The sequence below is a fragment of the Pteronotus mesoamericanus genome, unplaced genomic scaffold, assembly GCF_021234165.1.
Source record: "Pteronotus mesoamericanus isolate MK-2021 breed Mesoamerican mustached bat unplaced genomic scaffold, CSHL_Meso_final scaffold_174, whole genome shotgun sequence".
Lineage (NCBI taxonomy): Eukaryota > Metazoa > Chordata > Mammalia > Chiroptera > Mormoopidae > Pteronotus > Pteronotus mesoamericanus.
This window is the reverse complement of record NW_026555309.1, coordinates 6,654,717-6,677,296: the sequence shown is the minus strand read 5'-3', so window position 1 is coordinate 6,677,296 and position 22,580 is coordinate 6,654,717. Positions and strand designations below refer to the sequence as shown.

General features: G+C 38.4%; 1 protein-coding gene across 2 annotated transcripts in view; it reads left to right on the top strand.

Annotated features, from left to right (window-relative positions):
- Positions 1 to 22,580, top strand: part of LOC129084169 (cytochrome P450 7B1) — a 165,114-nt gene that overhangs the window by 85,693 nt on the left and 56,841 nt on the right. The gene's annotated exons all lie outside the window — the stretch shown is intronic.

Genomic DNA, 22,580 nt, shown 5'->3' with positions numbered 1-22,580 from the left:
TTCTAATGACCTCTCATACAAAAGGTTCAATATTAAATTATTATTGTCTTGTAAGTTTGGGGCAGGAATGATACAATTAAAGGGGGTCTTCATTGTTCATGAAATATTCAATAGGTAAAGAATCTAGAAAGCTCAGTAGAATAATAGATGGAACACATTGTCTTATTCTTCTCTTTCTTTTTGTTTGCCCTTTTGAAATGGAGCTAATGGTAATTTTGTTTCCCAAACCTCAACAGATATTGAGAACAGATTAACTAAACAAACATACTGGTCTGGGAATCAAGAGACCTAGTTTTTATCTTGCTACTACTTAACTAGCCATCTGGCCTTTAGCAAATCACCTTGGGCCTCAGTTTTCTCTTTTTAAAATGGGAAGGCTAACCCCTCTCTGTCTTCCTCACAGCATTACTAAGCAAGGACCAGGTTGATTAGTTAGTGGGCTTTTAAAACAATCAAGCATGTTATAAACACATGCATGTGTGTATGTGTAAATATGTATATGTGTATGTGGCATTATTCACTTTTCTTAATCAAACACTTATTTTCCTGAACTCTTTTGAAATATACATTTTACATTCATTGTTATCCCATTCTGTGTATACTTTATGGTCTTTTCTCACTTAACCTCCAGTCCATCCATAATTTCAAGTGTATAATGATTTTTATCCTTGTTTTAAATGGTGGAGGAAAGACTCTTTTACATACCATCGCTAAGATTTAGCCTCACTTGCCTGGTGATGCTGTGGCTCTAAGTTTGCAGGTTTGTATAAAAGGGAGTCCTGCCTCTGAAAAGTCGGTGCCAACACACACACGCGCACGAGCAAGCATGTGCCCAAGCTCCTGACACTCAGCTGTTTACTGTAGCCATGGTCAGACCTCAGATTTCCGCATAACAATACTTGATCATCCTGGTTATGCTCCACAAATGGTAAAATGTAGCTTCCTCCAGAGAACAGGGGTTGCATGACAGCACAGGGTCATTGCCTTGGGAATGATGAGAGATAATCTCAAGGCTGGGACAGTCCTGATGAACCTCTTTAATCCCTGGGGAGACAGGTCTATACAACTGGAATCTAAATATGAAGTTCTGGTAATGGGAAATAGAAAAGTATCTTTGACCCCGGAAAACTGTAAAAGTCTATATTAGTTCCTTGAAGAGTCAGTCACTTGTGGCTTGAGAACAAGTTGGAATTGTGTGATCTCATTCACTCATTCACACATGCACCCTTTCGAATATTTCCTGAGCACATATCATGAACCGGGTCCAGTGCTTGGTGCCCTGTAGACCAAGGCAATGAAAAGGATAATCTGGATCTCTGGCTCTTATGTAAGATACAGGTAATCATACAGGGTGTGGGAATAGCTTCAGGACACTTTGTTCCTTCTTCTGCTCTCTTTGAAGGTGTATGCCGTGTAATAGAAAAGCAACTTGACTTTATTTTTGCCCTTACCCAAAAATAGTTGTGACCCAGCTTCTACCCTCTCCCCTTACTCCACCAAGACATTCTTTGAAATGTCTCTGGCCAGTTCCTGTTGCCCTTTGAGAAGACTGAGCTAACAATGTTGAAGGAAATGTCTGGCAAGCCAGAGTGTGGTCCTGGCCCCATCCCTCTGCTCCACGGTCTAGTTCTGCTTCTCATCAACTCTATTCATTAGCACAAACATCTGACTTTGTCAGTGACTACAGATTCACCATCCTCTTGTGGGCCAATGTGCACTTACACTCTCACAAGAGACATGGTTAAATGAGAGTGCCCATTTATTAATTTATAATTGAGAGGGACTCTTTTAGAGACAGAAATACTTGTATCTCCTAATCAGGATACCCCTTTACAGACATCCAGGTAACTGGAGATCACATTGCTCTTACAGAATCTGCTTTGTGAGAATGGAATTAGAAGCAATGGAACCTTGATAATATTGGGGCTATTTTAGGCAGGCACCCATTGTCGATGTATCGTGTATTCACTTCCGCGGTTCTTTCTCTTCATTTCATCTGTGAGTTTCTTTTCTAACAATGCTTTGCCGACAGAGGACACTAAGTTAATGCTGATTCAGTTTTTTTAGATAAAATCTAGATATCTTCACTCTGTACCTGCCAGTATAAACATGTTCTAGGTATGTCACAAAGTACAGCCCTTTGGGTGTTCCCAGTAACTCTGATAAATGGGTCAGTATTGAGGAGAGGGGGAAAAGGTGCCCTGAGCTAAGTCATTCCGAAAGAGGCTTGCTCTGGCCTTACCCCTTAGTGCAACAGTCGCTTGCTGCTGCTGTGGGTGGGGGAGATTAGCCTGGGGGAGTAACAAAGGGCCTGTCCAATCTTAAGCTTTGCCAGTCCCAGTTCTGCTGGTGCTAGAGGAAGACTTCTTAGTCTCTCAGGGTGCATGGAATTGGAGGGCAATTTTTGTACCATTATCATTTTGTTACATGTGTTCCTTTCTATACCCACTACGTCTCAGGCACCGGTGGGCAGAAAGAGGCCTATTGCATGAGGACTTAAAAAGGATGTAGGAGGCCATCCACGTTCCCCCTCTGATGACCACCATTCCCCACCCCCACTGCCATCCCCACCATATGCCTGAATCAGTGCCTGTTTATACATATGTTGGATGCGTGTGCCCATGGGATCCCTGCTCTTCTGGCAGTCTGTAACCTTTGACAGTGGATGAGGGTTAAAATAGAACAAGGTGGATATCCATTTGGCTCCCTCTGTTTTCAAGCTTTTGGAAAAGCTTATAAGTCATTTTCTGCTGTAGTCACTAAGCCAACTTAATTTCCCTAAACTCTGTGATCTATTCGAGGGTTGAATTAGTGTTGATAAATCGGAACATTTATACTTTTTGGTAAAGAATACAATTTTGACAAATGTTTATGTCAATGTAGAAGCAGTGGATGTTTAAGTAGAGTGTTTAAATGATACTTAACTATTTATATGACTCTTCTCACTATCATTGCTGAACTGCCTCCATGCCCTCAACAGCATTTACCCCCAGAGCTGCTCCATCCCAAAGCACTGAATTGTTCATAAAACCAGGAGGGGGGACGGAGCGGTGAATTTTGTGCACAGTGACACATGTGTAATCCCATCCTAGTGTGAGTATTTGGTTCCATTTCTTACTGGAAGGCATAAAACTAATTGCTTATGTGCATGTTTAAACCCCAAGAATGTCCTGGCAGAAAGCGAATGCCTGGGGATATTTGTGTCCACATCCCACAGTGGAGTGAACAGAAGTGGTTCCAGCTAAAGGAGAAACAAGCCTGCCTTGAAAAGCCATCTCTTCAATTTCCGAATTTTATTTTACGTGTTCATTTTTAATAGAACAAGTCTCAGCTATTTCTTCAACCACAGCTGAACCTATGTGTTACTGAAAATCAGTGTAATCCCTTCAAATTTGGGAAAGAGTAGTGCATAAGTTTTCTTTGGTGATTGTGTATGTTTGTGTTTAACCAGAATTTTCTAAGCAGAGAAAAGGCCTTATAGTTTCTTGACTTGAAAATAGGCTACGAATAAGAATAGCTCTATAACCCCCAAAATGCATAGCATGTGGGTTTGTTCATTACTTTTTAACTAGAACATTTTATCCTAAACATAGGAAATGCAATGGTGTTAAATAGTTGGTTTTATTTTAAAGAACATGCAGTGTTGAGACTTTTTTTGGAATTAGAAGAAAAGAGTGTTACATCGAGATCTGTTTCTCCTTGTTTATAAAGGAATACACACACACACACACACACACACATATTGTATACAGTTGTAATTTATTTAAGGGATTTTCCAAGAGTGGAGATGCCAGTTAAAATTCAGAATCAAATATTCTTTTGCTAGACTATTAGCCAGTTAGAGATAGGGTAAAATCAATAGAGACTATGAATATTTCAACATGGACTAATTTAATTAATAAATAATAGTACAGAGGGGGGAATGTATTATGCTTTTACATGATGATTTAGGGGATAATGATGTTTCTGCCTATTTGTCTGTGTCAGTGTATAAGACTCCCTCACAGTTTCTGTCACTGAAGGGGGGCCAGGCATGGGGGTGCCTGGTCAGGGGATTCAGTTACTCTGCTCTTTAAAGAAATTCTAAAAATAAGATTGAATTGAGTTTTGAGTATTTTGAATTTATATGTGTTTACTTCATTGTTTATTAAGTAATGAGTTTTGGTAGGATGTTATAAATATAACATTTTAAAGTTTGATGTTCATATGTATTTTAGAGAATCTATCCAAAAGTCTGCAATGTATTTGGCAACAAATAAGAATTTTTTAAAGGTAAAAAAAAAGTATACATAGCTATTTTATAAAGCCCTTTTAAAACTAGGAAAGAAATGAAAGGTTATTTAAACTTAATGACAAGTATCTCAGAATTTACTTTTAAATGAACAATTTTTTAGCAAGTGCCTAGAAAACCAGAACTCAAAAATTTGCACTTCTGCAAAAGTTGGACCCAAGAAAGCTTACTGGGAGTAGTGCATTTAAAAAAAAATGTAAATTCCTTGTAGGTGGTTTTGTTTTTGTTTTTGTTTTTTTGGTTTTTTCCATTCAGTGTATCCTCAACATCTAGCATTATGTCTGGCATATAGTCTATATGAAATAAGTATTTATTAAAACATAAATAAGTGAATTTTCAATAAGATGAGAAGGGAGAAAAGAAAAAACAGGGGCCTAGAAAATGGAAAAGCTTCACAGGAAGCTAGTTTTAAGTGCTTTTCACATGTTAATTGTAGTCACTACAGCCACCCACATCGCTGAAGCTTTAATAGGAGAGGTGGTTGATACAAGCATTCTTGCAGGAGTGGCTTCGGAATTGTCACAGGTACAGTGATCCAGCTTGAATTTGGGGTTTTATGTGCAGACATCTATATTATCACCATGGCTCTCACTGAATTAGGAAATGAGCTTTATGCTGACTGCAAGAGCTAAGAGCAGAGGGAATGATGGTTGAGTATAGTTATTTGGTACTAAATGTGTTTGTCCCTGTTGTGATATAGGACAAGATAACCCTGCCCCCCACCCTAGCAGGTGGCTGGGAGGGGAATGTGTCCTGCAGTGTGTTACACTCATAGAACCAGCACGCCCTGTGTCCACTCCCAGCGCTACAAGACTCAGTTAGCCAGAGTCCTCTTGCAGATAGCCTTAGGTGGATCCAGTGAAACGCGAGAAATGTTTTTAAAGACCTACCATGAATGAGTGACGGTTTCATTATTTATTACTCCTTTCACAGTGCTGAAAGCAGGTGGAGCTGTTTTCCCAGCTATGCAGAGTAACACACGTGAAAAATACTTGAAGGAACTTTGACTATCCAAGGAGTAATTTTTTAAAAGAAAAATTTGCATTCCTGGAGCATCTTTTATATGCCACATACTTTTAGATGTTATTGAATTTGGGAGAGGAAGTTTGAATTTATTTTTTATTTGTGATGTAATACACACACCATAAAATTCACGTTTTAAAGATGTACAGTTCATCAGAGTTTAGTATATTCACAAGGCTGTGCAATCATCACCACTACCTAGTTCTAGAACATTTTCATTACCCTCCAAAAATCGCCTATTAGTAGTCATCCCCAATTCTCCCTCCCCTCATTCCTAGGTAATGACTGATCTACTTTCTGTCTCTATGAACTTATGAACCTGTCTATTCTGGATATTTTGTATAAACTGAATCATACAATATATGACCTTTTGTGTCCAGCTTCTTTTAATTAGCATAATGTTTTCAAGGTCCATCTGTGTAGTAGCATGTATCTGTAGTTTATTCCTGTTTATAAGTGAGTAATATTCCCTTGTGTGGGAATCTCATTGGTTTATTTATTTATCAGCTGGTGGACACTTGGAATGCTTCTGCTCTTTGGCTATTGTGGATAATGCTGATACTAACATTTGTGTATACATTTTTGCGTGAAAGTATGTTTTTACTTCTCTTGGGTATATCCCTAGGAGTGGAATTGTTGGATCATATGATAACTTTCTGTTTAATACTTTGAGGATTGATCAGGAGTTTTCCACAGTAGCTGTACCATTTTACAGCCATCCTAGGGGGTGTACAGTGATATCTGATTGTGGTTTTGATATGCATTTCTCTAATGACCAATGATACTGAACATCTTTTCACATGCTTATTGGTCATTTGTGTATTTTCTTTGGAGAAACATCTAGGACTGATTTTGTTTGGTATTATTATGCATTTCTGAATTAATCAGGAGACAAAAATTAAGGCAGATTTCAATTCAAACAATTTACCAAACAATTAAAATAATTTCCACTAAAAAGGGGGGATTTTGGGGGGGGATGTGGGATGATATCTGGGGTCACAAAGGAAGTAGTTTGGGCATCACAGCAGGTACAGGTAGAGTGGTGCTGACTACAGTTGAACAGAGTTTAAAACGGCATAAATACCTTATGGAAAATGGCAGTGGAGGATGCTTAAGAAAATTTTACTTTCTTACAAATGAAACATAGCATTATTAAATGTTCCTTCAAATTGTAATTTCAATTTTAAAAGCTAGGAAGAAGTGAAACCATATAATAATGCTCAGGATTATTTGCATCTTTTTATTGCCATAGAATGTGCTTTATTAGAATCATATTTATGGGCCCTGGCCATGTACTCAGTTGTTTAGAGCATCATCCGATATTCCAAGGTTGTAGGTTTGATCCCTAGTCAGGGCACATACAAGAATTAACCAATGAATGGATAAGTAAGTGGAACAACAAATCGATGTTTCTCTCCTCTCTCTCTCGCTCACTCTCTCCTTCCTTTCTCTTTCTAAAGTCAACTAATAAACAAAAATTAAGACAAAAGAACCAAATGAGAAATTTGTGTAACTGGCACAAATTTATTTTCCGTGTTTTTAATTTTCAAAGGGTCTTTGCATTGGTTTATTGTTAATTCTTATAAATCATAGAAACTTTTATATTTTAAATAAAGCAATACCCCAGGGATGAAGGACACTGAAGTTTGATTTCATGTTTTTAATTTAAATAAAGTATAAAATTCAGTACTTTCCTCTTTCGGTCACAGACCTGGGTTGGGCAGGGGTTGTCACTTTTTTCTCTGATAAGAAGACAAGGGACAAATTTACTTTTTCAGTGGAAATAGACAAAAGGAACATATGAGGAAAATAAGAATGTATTCAAAAAGACAGCTCAGCTGGCTAGACAGACTGAAACAGGCATGTACAACATTGGAGAGGAAAATGAAGGTATGACAAAAGAAATGTTTGAAGGAGAGAGCCACTGAACGGCTGAATAAAGAAGAGTTGTTGTTGTTATTTTAATTGAGGATAAAAACTACTATACCTGGTGGAGAGGGAAGTCAAGGGGAAAAGCTTTTCCGTTGCCTTTAAGATAAAAAAAAATTTAAATAGAACTAGTAATTAGAAAGCAAGAAAAAAAAGTTGAAAAACACATGATTTCTATTAAAAAGAACTGAGCCATCTCTACTAACATTCACTGTTTTGAGGCTTTTGTCCCAAATTGTTTTTTTAAAGAAAAGAATCATATTTAAGTAATAGCAACAAAAATATTTTCAAAAGCAAGAAAATATTTGTGAAGGTTGTTTCCATCTATCTACATAGCACAAAGCTCCCTGCTTAGTTTGGAGACCACCAACAGTGCTCAAGGCCAACAGATGTTTGCTTAGGTTAGGCACATATTTATAGCCTCACAACCTCTTCCTTTTACAAAAGGCTTCCTCATAGTGAGTGCCCTGTTTATCAGCCCTAGGCGCTGGTCAGTGAAGCAGACATGATAGAAGGAATCCCTGTGTATCTACTCTGATAAGTCAGGAAGCTCTACCCAAAGTAGAGACTGATTTTTGTCAGCCTTTTGACAAATGAATGCATGAATGGATGAATGAGGAAAAATTTACATTCTATTTCTACTATCATAATGAAGTTTAATTTCAATGAAAAGTTATGAATATTTCACAGGTTTATGAAACAGCAGCTGTGACTTTCTTGTCCCCTAGAAACTCAATACATAAAGGACTGTACGAGAAATGCAACCATATACATTTTTAAATTTTATTTTCCAATTACAGCTTACATTCAAAATTATTTTGTATAAGTTTCAAGGGTACAGCATAGTGGTTAGACAATCATATACTTTACAAAGTGTTCCTTGTCCAATTGCCATTATGCTGTCTTGCTTTTCAGAAACTGGCACCACAATCTCTTTGCTTCTCTCTCTCTTTCTGATAGATAGATAGATAGATAGATAGATAGATAGATAGATAGATAGACAGACATAGGTACACACACACACATATAATGGCTTTGAGTATATATGACATTATCGTTTAACAAAAGCAGATTTTTCAAGTTCTTTAATAGTTCTGATTTCTTGGGCTATGAAGGCCCTATATAAGACTTACACATATGGATAGGATCCCTCTTGAAACATCAGCTATCTCTTCATGCAGACCTGGTTATCACCATAGATTCTGTACCTTTTGTTTTTCTGTGGATAGAACAGTTATCCTCAGCAGCAGCTGTGTGACCACATACTAACCATAGACGCTGCTCTGCTCTGCTCCGCTCTTAGTATCACCACCTGTGCCCTACCTCTTGGATTGGCTTTGCGTGGGGGTGGGGGGGACATTCATCCTGGACCAATCAACTAAAACCTGGGTTGTATTGCACATGGCAGCTCCCATGAAGATGGTGGTAGGAGTGGTTACTGGATCCCATGGGTGTCTACTGCATCCTAACAAATAAGCCAGCGTCTTATTTGTAACTAAGAAGTTGGTTTTGTTGTCACAGGAGTTTTTTTTTTTTTTTTGATCAGGATAAAGTACCTTCTTTGGTTCTAGTGACTTTTCTAGAGATAGCGAATTTATGCTAAGTAAAATGCTGCTAGAGTAGTGAGCACGAGAACCCTATAAGCTCCTTTAAGGAGAGGATTAAGATCTGACTGTTTTAGGGGCTTACGGGGGGCTTAGGGCAGGGCCATTGGTAGGCTCTTAACCTGGGTGCACTCAGGGAGCGGGCTTAATGAAATGATACTCATTTCTAACACACATGAACTCTGCTTCTCAACAGGCAGGAATTTGGCCCTAGCCCAGAAAGGAGGGTAGAGAACTATGGCTTAGCCATGAGAAATCCTTCAAGGGTTCCTTTAAACCTTGGGAGAGAACTATGAAAGGCAATGAGTTGATTCTGACACTATAATAATAATAACAATAATAAGAGCAGCTAACATTATTGAGCACTTACTCTGTGCCAAAATGTATGCTAACTGCTTTTAACAATGAGCTCATTTGACAGACCATATTTTATAGCTAATTTTAAAATGTGGATCCTATGGTACATTTCTATGTAAAGAAATCATGGAGTGTGGTTCCTTCTTATGCATTCCTTTCAGCACATAACCTTTGGGAATATTTTGATGAATCCTTAATTTTCTAACATGCCATGATTTTAGATTAGATTTTTAATGTGATGGGGATAGAGCTTTTACGGCTTATCCTCCTCAGTTGCTTGAGAACGTTCTGGTGAGCTGTTAGTCTTGTACTTGTATGTAATTGTCATTTTTCTGGCAATTGGCTAATATAATCATCAGGAAATCATTGCTTTTTTTAGCCGTTAAAAATGTGCTGTTTACCTCATTTCTATTGTTTTTTCTCTAAGAACTCTTAGTTCTTATTTAGCTATTATTTAAATGTTACTGTTACCTCTGTGGCCCCATATTCCAGCATATCATTTTGGTCAGCTTTAAAAAGGGTTAGTTTTTTTCTTAGGATTTTTGATTGTCCAGTGAGCACATGAGACTGCTTTGTTCTGCATTTCAATGGCCAGTTAGGGAGGAAGGAAGCACCACTTTTTTTTAATATATTCTGCCATGAGGGTATATTTTCTCCCTGTAACTCAAAATATTGTATGTGTATTAGACTTATCACAAGCTTCACTCAAATCGTACATGTAAATATATTTTGTCTAGTGGGCTTTTCTGTTAACATTCCTGAGTTTTTGTTCAAGCATCATAATGCGCTGCCTTTTACATTAGAACAAAAGCTCCCAAATGTCGGTTCATCAGCTGACAATACCAGTTTTGTCTCTTAATTAGAAAAGAGAATAAAGCTGTTTAGGGGTGTCAATAAAATGACAGATGCATCATTAGCAGACGGCTATGGTGGATCAGTTCTGTGCAAATACTTGGAATGGAATTAATAGAAATTTCTGCTAGCACATTTAAATTGCAAGCTTGGGGGAAGAAAGCAGTGTTTTAATGCAGTGAACAACCATTTAAGACTGAATTAAGAGTGTAAGAAAAATTGAGTTGCAACAGAGAACATATTATATTAGGGAGAATTTTATATATTATTAATATATAACAAATGAGCCATTATAGATATTATATGATTAATTCATTTAATAAATATTTATTGAGGGTCTACTACATGCCAGGTGGTAAATTTAATGAGAGTACAAGCTCTGAGTCCAAACCCAATGTCACTGTCCCTTATAATGAATAGGACAAAATTTCAATTCAACCATGAATCTCAGAAGGGGTCCTTTGAAGGTTTTGCATTAGATGGCTTCACACTGTGTAAAACCCAGGTTACTCAGTGCGATTCAAAGGACAATTCCATTTAGTTCATATTTCCTGAATGGTTGTTGGCAGGGTTGCTTTAGCAAGCGTAAGTAGTTGTGCATGCGTGTGTCACACCCAAGATGTTTTATCATGTAATTTAGTGATCAGAAAACATGTTACTCATGGATTGAACACGACTTGCTCAGTTATATTCCTGATGCTTAAAATAATGCTGCCATAGAGTGGGTACCAATAAATATTTATTAATGAATGGCTGAGGAAAAAATGCATACAAAAATGCCAGCTGACTGAGGCCAAGGAATGCAAACAATAGGATAATTGGATAAATTTTAAGAAAGACATGAATTATTATGATAGAAGCCCTTCATTTTGTTGGAAATCTATTCATTTGCTTATTAATTCTGTCAAACACCTGGGCTGTTCCAGGTGCTGGGATAGGACCAGGGAGGTGAGAAAGGGAACAAACAGCCCCTGCCCACAAGCAGCCCCCAGTTTAGCTTTTACATGCTGAGTGGTTCTGGTCGATTAGAGGTCTCCCTCTGATGGATCACCATGATGTAGAACACAAAATGCCACAGACCTCTCAGGCTTGGCCTTGGAGCTGTTTAAAAAAACAGTATTTTTTTTTGTAAGTTTCAGCAGGAAAATGTATCTGCCCCTTGTCAGAACCTAGATACATAACATTTTGGCTGGTGCAGAAACTGCCATGTTCTTACTTCTGGCTCTCAGACTCCCCATTTCAGCCACATTTGTTCAAACAGTATTGTAGCCAGTTATTTAACGCCTAGAAGGGAACTTTAATATTCTTTTTCTCTATATGACAGTGTCATTTAATTTGTTACAAATTATGTAACAAATCAGTATAACTATTTCCTTAATATTTTCGTTTTTATATTAATAAAGGTGAAATTTCAGTTTAATACTTTTCAAAATCAGATAATACTTTATGTATGAACTAGAATTTGCATTTATCAAATAAAAATATTATACCTTGTAGTTTGCATTGTTACATCGTTTAAAATTCGAAGCACAAATAAAAATCCCAGGGGGTTACATCAGATGAATTATAACACAGGTACAGTTTCTTCACCTTAACAATCACTGGGCTATCATAGTTATTTAGAATCTACTGTTTAAACAAAGACTATGGAGAACCCTTGGGTTAGGAATTATATTCAAAGTCAGCCTACTCCTTTTCTAATAGTTTAGAACATACTCGTGAAATAAACGTGTGGCTGAGTCTGGGAGTGGCCAAAGGAACAGCTGCATAACTGGTAATTCTCCTAAGGTAACTTTTGTGCGGAATACCAGGTTCATGAAGGAAATGTAACAAAAACTAGCTTCCTCCTGTAGGCCTAACAGCTGCTTAGAATTTAGATCAACACAAGATTTGTTAGGATGAGTATTTTATCATGAACACTGTTTAGAATTGTCGGCACATGATACTAACGAAGAGGAGACCAACTTTCAGTAGTTTTGTCATTATTTTTCAGTTCACTGCAGAGAGTGCCACCTTGTCGTCTGTGCGCAGGGTGCACTCCTACCCCCGTTCTGCCCTTGGTCTGCCACTGCTCTTGACCAGCTTCCTCCACACGTGGACCCATGCCTATAAAAGCAGGGTTATTCCCAGGCAGATCTTAGCAGTGCTTGGTGGTCCTTACCCAGACCCCTGTCTAAACCTTGATCCCTGTCTGTGTGACCTATGTGTTCCAGAAGTATGAGTCTCCATTACTGCTCTATCCTGGTGCAACTCCATGACTTAATTGACATTCTAGACTTTGTAACTGGTCCGCCTGAAGCTACCGTGCTTACCTGCCTATCTTTGCCTTCATTGACGCTGATATTCCTGTCTTATACTACTAGTCAGCTCACCCCACACCCGCCCCCCAACTTTGCCTTTGACCACATTCTGACCCTGGTCCTCTTCCTTGCTTGGTGTGTTTGCTGGCTCAGCTCAGTCATGACACAACCTATTTCCTTGGCTTTGTTGATCAGCAATGAAGAAACTGCAAACTGGTAAGTCAAAGTATGTTTGTGTAGATTTCTCCCCACCGGTGTGCAGGTGGAGGTGGGATACAGCATTGCTTTAATCAGCTGAGAGCCCTGGAAAATGTCAGCTGAGGAGGCAAAGGAAAACAAGAGCACCTGCCTGCCTCCATCCCCTGTGGTTTCACGGAAGCCACCTGGTAGAGGGCTTTTCTGGGGCTTTCCCAGGATTTATCATCTTTCCTCACTATTACCTGTTTTTCACAGGGTTGCCATAGAGATTTAAAACACTCCATCCTACCCTCAATTAAAAAAAGCCTCTAATGACCTAACAACTTTTTCCCCTTCTAATCTTGTCTAGATCTTTCCAGCTGGTTTCCAGACATCAGTCTTCTCCACCCTCTCTGCGCCACACATCCCCCCAACCCCCCGCCACAACCAGTTCCTACTCCTGTGCTCTGCATGTGCTGTTACCTTCTCTTCAGTCTTCTACTCCATCTGCTAAAATTCTGCTACCCGCTAAGGTGCCACTGACCTGTGATGCCTCCTTCACCTCCCTCCCAACCCCAAGTGGGTCCCTGCTGTCTTCTCTCTGTCTATAGACACCTCCTCATAGCAACGGCTACATTATACAGTGTGATTTTTTGTTACCTTCCCATGTCACCTACAGATCTCCCACAGGAGAGACTGTGTTTTGTTCATTACATATATGGCCAGTGTCTGGCACTGTTGTTGGTGATATACTGTAGATGATTTTTTAAAAGTTTATTAAAGAGTAAAAGCCAGTGCAATAACAAAATCACTGTGGTGACTTTGAGAATCACTGCTCTCATTTACTTACTTAGAAATATGATTTGTCCCAAAGTTTGAAGTGAAGATAAAGTAGGCCAAATTGCCAAGTTTAAAGGAATCAAAAGGAATACAGACAAGTGCCTATAAACTCAGTGGACTGAAGCTGTCATTGTACACAGTAGCATCAACTAGTTGCTATTCATGTTTAAGACCTCCAGTCATAAAAAACAAACCAAAAAAAAAAAAAAACCTCTTTAAATTGTGATTGTTCTGTAATGATATTGAGTCAGGGAAATTTGTGATAAAATTTACATATATTGCTTTCCTGAACATATTGTAATAGTTGCATAGCTGTATATATAGTTGAACACTTGTATATAGCTAGCTGTACATACATATAGTTGAATAGTTGTACATAGCTATAGAGTGAGTTGGAAAAAGCTGACTCACCAAAATATTTCAATTCTCTATGATCCAAAGCAAAGGTATTACTTTAATTTTCATTAATAGCACCTCAGGTATACATGAATTTTAATTGACAATGTGTCTGTTCTGAGCTAGGCCTCTCTGGAAGATTCTTCTGCATACTACATAATGTCATAAAAATCAGTATACTTAATTTCTGTAAAGAAGAAAATGCGCATGTTATTTTCTTTGCCTTTTTTTCATGTAATAACCACAGGTGAGGAGAGTAAGGTGGAGTATTAATGACATCATTTATTACCACTAATTTTTTAAAGTTATAAATATTCATTCACACATTTATTCTTTTAGCAAACATGTGTCAAACACTTGCCACATGCCAAACAAACCAGGTCCAACAAGGTCAAGGGTATGTAGTACTGATAGACAAGGGAATCTCCTATGCAGTACAGTGTTGCTTGTGGACACTCTCAGCTTTGGGCACATAGGCTCTTTTGCAAATGGAAATACCAAAGCACACCAAAGAAAAGTGGAAATAAATGTAAAATATCCGTCTCTGTGCACATGAGAACTATAGTCAATAATCAGCTGTTAAATCCAGCAAAAAATTCCATTGCTTTAATTAATTTCTTTGTGCTGATTCTTCCTAGTAAGCCTCAATTTTAACAAAGTTAATTAGGTTGAAGATTAAAAATCCCATTAGTGTCGATCATTCACTTCTTGGCTCCGTCAACAAGATGCTAAAACCTTGCTCAGTTCCGGAGGGGCAGAAGGAGGGAAGGGCCAGAAGGACACTCCAGCAAGCTGTGGGCAGTTCTTCAGGCCGGACACTTTATGCCATTTTAAAGACTCCACCTGGATATCGGATCAGATACCGCCACCATTTTAAAGCGTATTTTAATACTTTTCCAAACACCACTTATCTTAAATCCTTTCGCCCTGTGGCTGTTTCTTTTCTGAGCAGTCTATGGCATTAGTACTGTTTGCTGAGAAACTGTCCCATCTCCTCTGATTATCTAATTTGCAGGTTTGCAGGGAATGGATTTTTAATCAAGGACTTGTTTCCACTGTCACCTCATCTGCCCCTTTATTATGGTTAAAGACTCAATGGTGGCTGATATCTCACCTAGAGCAGGAAAGAACAAACAATTAATAGAATCATTAATTACCCGCAGGTCATAATTCTGTTCAAAATACTGGTTTGTTTGAGTTATGCTTTCTGTTTTGGCTCCCACACCTGACATAACAATAGCAAGAACTGCCGAAATTAAAGCATGTATTGTTAACACTTCTAGGAAGCGGCTATATAGTGCTAATAGTAGATAGGTCAGGGGCCAAGATCAGGGCAGGGGAGCACAAGCTGCAGGCTTAAATGTATCGTCTCAATTACAATGGAAAATTATCAATGGGAAGGAACCCAGAGAGGGTGGAGGAGGCGAGAGGCGTCTGAAATCAAGTTCAGACAGGGATATGTAGCAAAGGCATTTCACTTTCTGCACAGAGTTGAAGGCCAGGAGGATTTTAATCAAGAGTTAGGATTAGGAAAACTGAATAATCATGTAGAACAGTGTTTTCCAAACAGATTTATCTAAAAACAATAGAGGGAATATCAGAATAGAGCACAGCCCCATGAAACTTGTCCGGGATACGAGGGCCCGCAAAAGCTGGAGAAACTTCAAGAGGCCTGAGCAGATGGGAGGCTAAGGTAGGTAGCTTGAGTTTTCAAGATCTGTGTGTGTGTGTTTGGGACAGGAAAGGGGTGTGCCATGCAGCAGAGAATGCTGTGCACGTAGGGGATCATCAGAATTGTTGGATTCTTGAGGGAAAGCCTAGTATCATTCCTTTAGCTTTTGCTTGGGTATCCCTACCATTGGCATTATTATTATTATGTGCGTATCTCAAATCAGGGTGAATAGGAAGGACCACTACAGGTTAACATATGAAATGCAAAAAAACCCAAAAAACCCAAACCTCCCCCCGCCCCGAATTTTATTTATAAATGGTCTCTTGCTATAATATTATTGAAAACTAGGGCCTAGGGCAAGCTCTATGAAGATGGTGTCCTGTCAAGAACCTATTGGTATGGTCAGCTTGGGTTACCTCCACCTAGAGAACGGGAGTGTGTATTCATGGCAGAAAAAAGGTAGAATTTTTTCAGGTGAAATGTGTTTCTTTTGGGGCTTCAAGTATAATAAAGGTGAGAAACTACATTCTGTGGACATTTTAAATTATGAAAACCTATGATCCTTGATTCTATATGAGTGTTATTTCTGTTGAACTTATCATGGGCTTTCCCTTCCCCTTCTTCTTTGGTTCATATCTATCACCTATGGACCCAGCCCTAAACATAGCCTGTTGGGCAAAATATTCTGTCTGTTTCTCCAAGCATAGGTGTTAATGAAGTCTTCAGCACCACTTCTTAACTCTTAACACTCTCCTTATTCTAGTCAACCTCTACTGCCTGTAAGAGTCTGCTTGAAAATGCTCCAAAAGCTCCTTCTCTGTTCTGAAGCATCAGCCTGTTCTGAAGAGGCCTCAGAGTGACAACCTGCAAAGGGACCGACAGCACAGTCCTAACTCACTCAGTTAATGCCTCCAAACAGGTGAAATCATCATTTTAAAACATGACTTCTCTACTGGAAGCTCTTTGAACCTTTAAAGAAGCGAGTATATTAATCTCCACCATTCCAAGTATTCTGTCGTGGATGGCTTCACACAGATTTCTTTTGTTTAAGCTCCTAGATTTGAGTGGAGGGCAGGGACAATACCTCTTGGGATGTAACTAGAGACCCTGAGTCTGGCTTTCCTATGCATAGCTTCTGAAATGGATGTTGTAATTTTGGACTTCTTTTGCTTTTTCAATCTCTCCTTTAGCCTTAGGAGTTCATAGCCTTTAACCTATGAACTACTCTACATATTTGACCTTCATGAAACCCAACTGCCCAGTATTTTTAAAAATTTTTTAAATTCTCACCTAAGGATTTTTTGTATTGTTACTGATTTTAGAGAGAGAGGAAGGGAGGGAGGGCGGGAGGAGAGAGGGAGAGACAGATTGATCAGTTGCCTCCCATATGTGCCTTAAGTTATCGATCCCACAACCTTTTGGTGTACGGGATGATACTCCAACCAACTGAGCCACCCAGCCAGGGCCTGAGCAGTATTTTTTAAGCAAGGTTAAACACCAGTTCTTGCATATCACTTTAAATCCAGCAATCCAAGAAATACTAGTAAAGAACAAACTAGCTGGTGATGACCCTCGCTTTTACCTACATTTGGTCTTTAGCCACAACATACATCGCATACGCTCACATTCAGAAGTCAACTTACCTGTGCTAAGAAATATAAACTTGAAGTCTGCATTCCTTGAGAGACAAATCTGGGTCTCACTGCTCCATCTGAGGAGGTGGTTAGATCTCCCCTCACTGATCTGAGTTACAGCTCTTGGATGATAAGAACATCTGTTGGATTAAGGTTGGGAGTAATCTCAATTTTTTCTCCTCCAACGCCCCCCTCCACCCACACACACATTGAATAATAAAAATAGTAAACGTAGTTGGCCAGATGTGGGAATTCTAGATGAGAAAGAAAAAAATATGAAATACAGCATCTTTTCTCCCTGATAAGTAACCCATCAAATCTGGAGGGTTTAGAGTGGGCTAGTGTTTATATGCTTTGAAGGAAAGGAGGAGAAAGAGGTAATAAGAGGCAGAATGGGGTCATAAAGTGATATTTAATCTGCTTTGTACCTTATCTACCAACTGTGTTGTATCTATATTGTTTTCAAATTAGTGCAGGTAAAAGGAATTGCATGCCCAGAACAACTTAATCAGTCACCTCCATTCATTAATCAAGTCAGAAACAAGAGCTTTCATCTCCAAGTTGACGTAATTGCAGATTGGAGAAAAGACTTTCTTTTCATTAAGGTCTTATATTTGGCTTGTTTCTTAGTTGCCTAAAATTAGAATGGTCAATCTTCTATAAAATCATGTTATTAATCTGCTCATTATTTATTCGAAATAATTGAGTGCATGCTATGTAAATCACTTTATGCATGCTCTGTGGATTAAACACAAAACTAATGAGAATATTAACTCCTGTTTCAGCTTAAATGTCACCACTTCACAGAAGCCTTCCCAGACCACCCAGTCTAAATGTAATTCTCATCCACTTGCAATCATATTTGTTTTTCTTTTCTTTTCTTTTCTATTGATTCTAGAGAGAGGGCAAGGGAGAGAGAAAGAGAGGGAGAGAAACATCAATCGGTTGCCTTTTACATGCACTTCAACTGGGGACCAAACCTGCAATCCAGGAATGTGCCCTGATGGGGAACCAAACCCGTGATCTTTCCATTTGCAGGACAATGCCCAACCAGCGAGCCACACCATCCAGGGCTGACTTGCTTATTTTCTACACAATCTTGTCACTCACTATATTTCTTTTGATTAGTGATAAGTTTTCCCTAGAAGAGTATAAGTTCCATAATAATAGAACCTTAAATTTTATTCAATTTTCATATTAATCCAGGTTCTCCAGAGAAACAGAACCAGTATATATCATCCACACACACAAGCACACACTCATATATGTACACATGTATATGCATGTTTATGATATATCACGTGTATATAAGATGTATATTATATGTACATATAATGCATATATATATTATTTATTTTTAAAAATTGGCTCACAGGATTATAGGAGATGTCAAGTCTAAAATTTCTAGGGCAGGATGGCAGGCTGCTGACTTTCAGACAGGAATTGATACTGTAATCTTGAGGAAGAATTTCTACTTTATCAGGAAAACTCAGTTTTGCTTTCAAGGCCTTTAACCAATTAGTCAAAGCCACCCCTATTGTTGATGGTAATCTCCTTTATTTAAAATTAACTGCTTGTTGATTTTATTCATCTCTTTCACAAAATACCTTTACAGCAACACCTAAATTACTATTGTTTGATCCAGTAACTTGGTACTACAGCCTAGCCAAGTTGATACATAGAACTAACCATCATACTTCTGTATCTCTAGAAGTTAGAACAGTGCTTGGCACTTGGTGGGTAATCAACATCCATGTCAATATCTATTGACTACCTAATAATTAATTCATTTTATAGGCCTAATAGATACCCTATAAGATATGCGTATGATCTGGATGGGAAGATATATCTCCACAAGTTAATAATTAAGCCACAGCACTGGGCAATGTACAATTCAGAGCTAAAATGAGTGATGCTAACATAATTTTAAAAAACAGATTAGGAATTCAGAGGCGAGAACATCATTGTTTGTGGGAGTCTGATTGCCAAAGTCAGGTTTCATTTCATTGCTCTTTCTTTCTTTCTTTTTTTTTTTTTTTACTTTTTAATTGTTTTCATTTTATGAATGAAGATTCACATTCTGCTTAAAAATCCGAGAGGTATTAGTAAAGAGACACAATGAAGGAAGACCACCAGAAGGCTCATTTTTCCTTAAAACACCACTGAAAATTATGGGCAGTATACATGTCCAGACATACAAAACTGCTAGGATAATGGAAAGAGTTTGATTCAGAAAATTTCCTGACTGTTGGCTCAGAGTTTCTATTATACGTTTACCTTCTATATTCTTTTTCTAAATTTTTTAATTGAATTTATTGGGATGACATTGATTAATAAAATTATATAGGTTTCAAGGATACAGTTCTATAATACGTCACCTCTATGTTATATTCTGTGTTTACAGCCCCAAGTCAAGAGTCCTTCCATCACCATTTATCCCCGCTTTATCCTCTCCTACCTCCCCCTCCCCTTTCCCTCTGTTTCAGTGCCATTTTTCATTGTGTGACAATACCCAATAACACATGGGGTGCTTTCCTTTTGCTCTCTCTGGGTCTGTGTTCTATCTCCAGTCGCTTCTGCAGATACAAATGGCAGTGAACTCTTTTCTTGGGAGGACCTGCCAAGCTTTGGTTGCTGCAGATTGAGTGACCTTTCTGCCCCCTTTGAGAAATCATCCTCTTGAATGCTGTGAGTCAGCTCTTAATTGGGGGTTGGGGGGAAGATGACTCGTTTAAGCTATTTTGTACTTAGTGACTGTAGTGTTACGTACAAAGTCTGTCCAGAGGTATCCATCCATGTAATGTGAAAAATAGAGACATTTATTGAAGAAGATACAAGATACAAGAAACATTGTACATAGGACAATGACACCTCAGTCCCCCTCAAAGTAGGCACCTTGGGGCCTCACACAGCTCTCCCCATCACCATCAGCTACCCCATAGTATTTTCCAGAATCTCATCACTAGTCTGAAACCTCATCCCGTTCAAAGATGATTTTAGTTTGGGGAAAAGCCAGAAGTTGCAGGGTGCCAAATCTGGGCTTTAGGGGGACTGAATCACCTCAGGATTTGATGTTTTGTCAAAAAACTGCACCAGACATGATGCATGAGCAGGTATGTTGCTGTGATCAAGTTGCCAATCACCAGTTGTCCAGAGCTGCAGCCTTCTGAATCATCTGAATAGTTTCCATGGAGGAATGTTCAAGCTTAATGCAAAATCTGATGCAGATTTGTTACTCTACTTGCTCAGTCATCTTGAATGTGACAGCCACACAGTAAACAGTACACATTCTCACTCAACAGCATCCACCACCTCCACTGACTAGTACAGTGAAGTCATCATTGTTCACTCATGTGCCCTCCAGTGTGCTGTCCTTGGCTGCCAGGTTACATCAATGTTGCACAAAACGTTCTCATTATATTGAAAATGGCTGGGCTTTTTCCAGACAGACCTTGTATTTATTGACTCTAATAACTGTATTTTATTAATTAGTTTGGCAATTTTTTATCTTGAGGGAAATAGTGGAGACTGATCTTTTTCTTATTTCACATACTTATTCAGATTATCTCCTACAAAAAATTATCCTTCTTAAAGAAACTAGAAGTCTTTAAAGTGATTTCATCTATATGTGGTATTAAAAAGTAAATACATACATTGAAGTGGAAATGAATAGGAAAGCTGAGGGTAGACTGAGTTGTACTCCTCACTTTGCATCTATCGCTGGCTGCTTCTGATTTCCAGGTAAGGGAACATGTGATGTGTGTATGAAAGCAGGGGACCCCCAGGTTAGGGAGAGGCCATGTGGTACAGGGCACCAAGGAGGGAAGGAGACCCACTGTTCTAGGCTCTGCCACTAGGGCATGGCCTTGAGCAAGTCACATTATCATTGTGGGAACAAATTCAAAATGGGGTTGGAATAGCCTTTAAATATTTCTAAGTCCTGAAACACTGCTCGCACAGTCTTACATTTAGTTCTAATGCGTGAAACAGAGAAAGGCAAAGCTGAAGACCGGAATTGGCAGGGAGGTGTCCGGCGGTGTGTGTGTGTTCATGTCTGAAGCGCACGGCTGTGCCCTTCATGCCCTCCCCCAGGGACTCTAGAAAATCCTCAGGGCTTCCAAGTGTAGTTTGCAAACCATAAACTCATTGAAATGGGAGGATGCCTTTGCCTGCTTTGAAATTATATGAACAACTGTGAAAAGGTAATTCACAAGTTTTTATAAAGCTGTGCTTTCTTTAAAATAATAACTAAGAAATATGAGGATGTATCATACTATCAAAAATTTAACGGGTACAGGACTATCTAGAGTAAAATGTGAAAAGCCCCTTTGCCTTGCACTCTGCTTCCACTCCCCTAGTCTCTGTCCCAAGTTCTTTTGGGAGTTTGATTTTAAACCTCCAAGATGCTTATTTTGGCATTTATTTCATATATACATGGGAAGAGGAAGCATTTTTATAAATTGTAGCATATAAATTGCAGAATTTTTATTTTATAACTTACCTCTTTCACTTAACCACATGCCTGAGGAATCTTCCTATGTGAATAAAATATACTGATTCTTTCTAAAGGCTGGTCATGTGTGAGAACTCCCATTTGGCCCATGCTGTCGACATCCCTGAAAATGATTATCTTTAAAATGTTTCTTATCAGAAGGGCAAATTTGAAGTCTTCCTGTTGTTTTTATTTATTTTCTTTGATTTGAACACTAAATATTGGTAAGTTTTCCATTATCTGTTATGTTAATTATCATCTAAGGTCTAAAAAGAGGTGAACGTTTTAACCATGGAATCTGTTTAACAGAACTATCGACTGTTATGTTTCATGTCTCTGGTAAGAAATTTAGGCCCTGTACCCTGTAAAGCAATTTGCTTCTGGGTTTCAAACATATTTTCATGCATTCATAGTCATTAGTGGCCTTGGGTAGAGAACATTTCATTAATTAGAGGAAACTTGTCATTCTCATGATGCAATATAAATAGAATTTTAATTAATAAATGCAATAATTATCATTCCCACCTTGATTTTAATTGCCAGGTCTAGCAATTATAAAGTCCCAGTATTCTTTTTTTAAGTGTTTGTTGTTGGGTTTTTTTTTTGTCAGTTGGATAGAGACTTAGTTTTCCTTTAAAAAGGGAGCAAAGCAAAACTGAGTATCAAGTCCCAACTCCTTATTTCATGTACTAGGATGTCAGGTAAGTTGCCAAACCAATCCATCATAAGAAAGCACGAGTCTCCTAAGCAAATGCCAGTAAAAAAGGAATAGATTTAGTAAGATTAATAATCACTTTAATTTATAGCATTCTTTCTCCCGAAGACACTTGGGAAGCATTGCAAACATTTGAACCAAAATGCATTTTAAGCCACTGGGAAACAGATATGTAAACTTGCTAAAAAAATAAAATATGAGCCTCATAGCATGGTCCTTCATATTCAGAGATGACACATTCATATTATATAGATATCAGTTCAACAAGTTTTTACTGCATTTTATTTGTTCTCCCCAA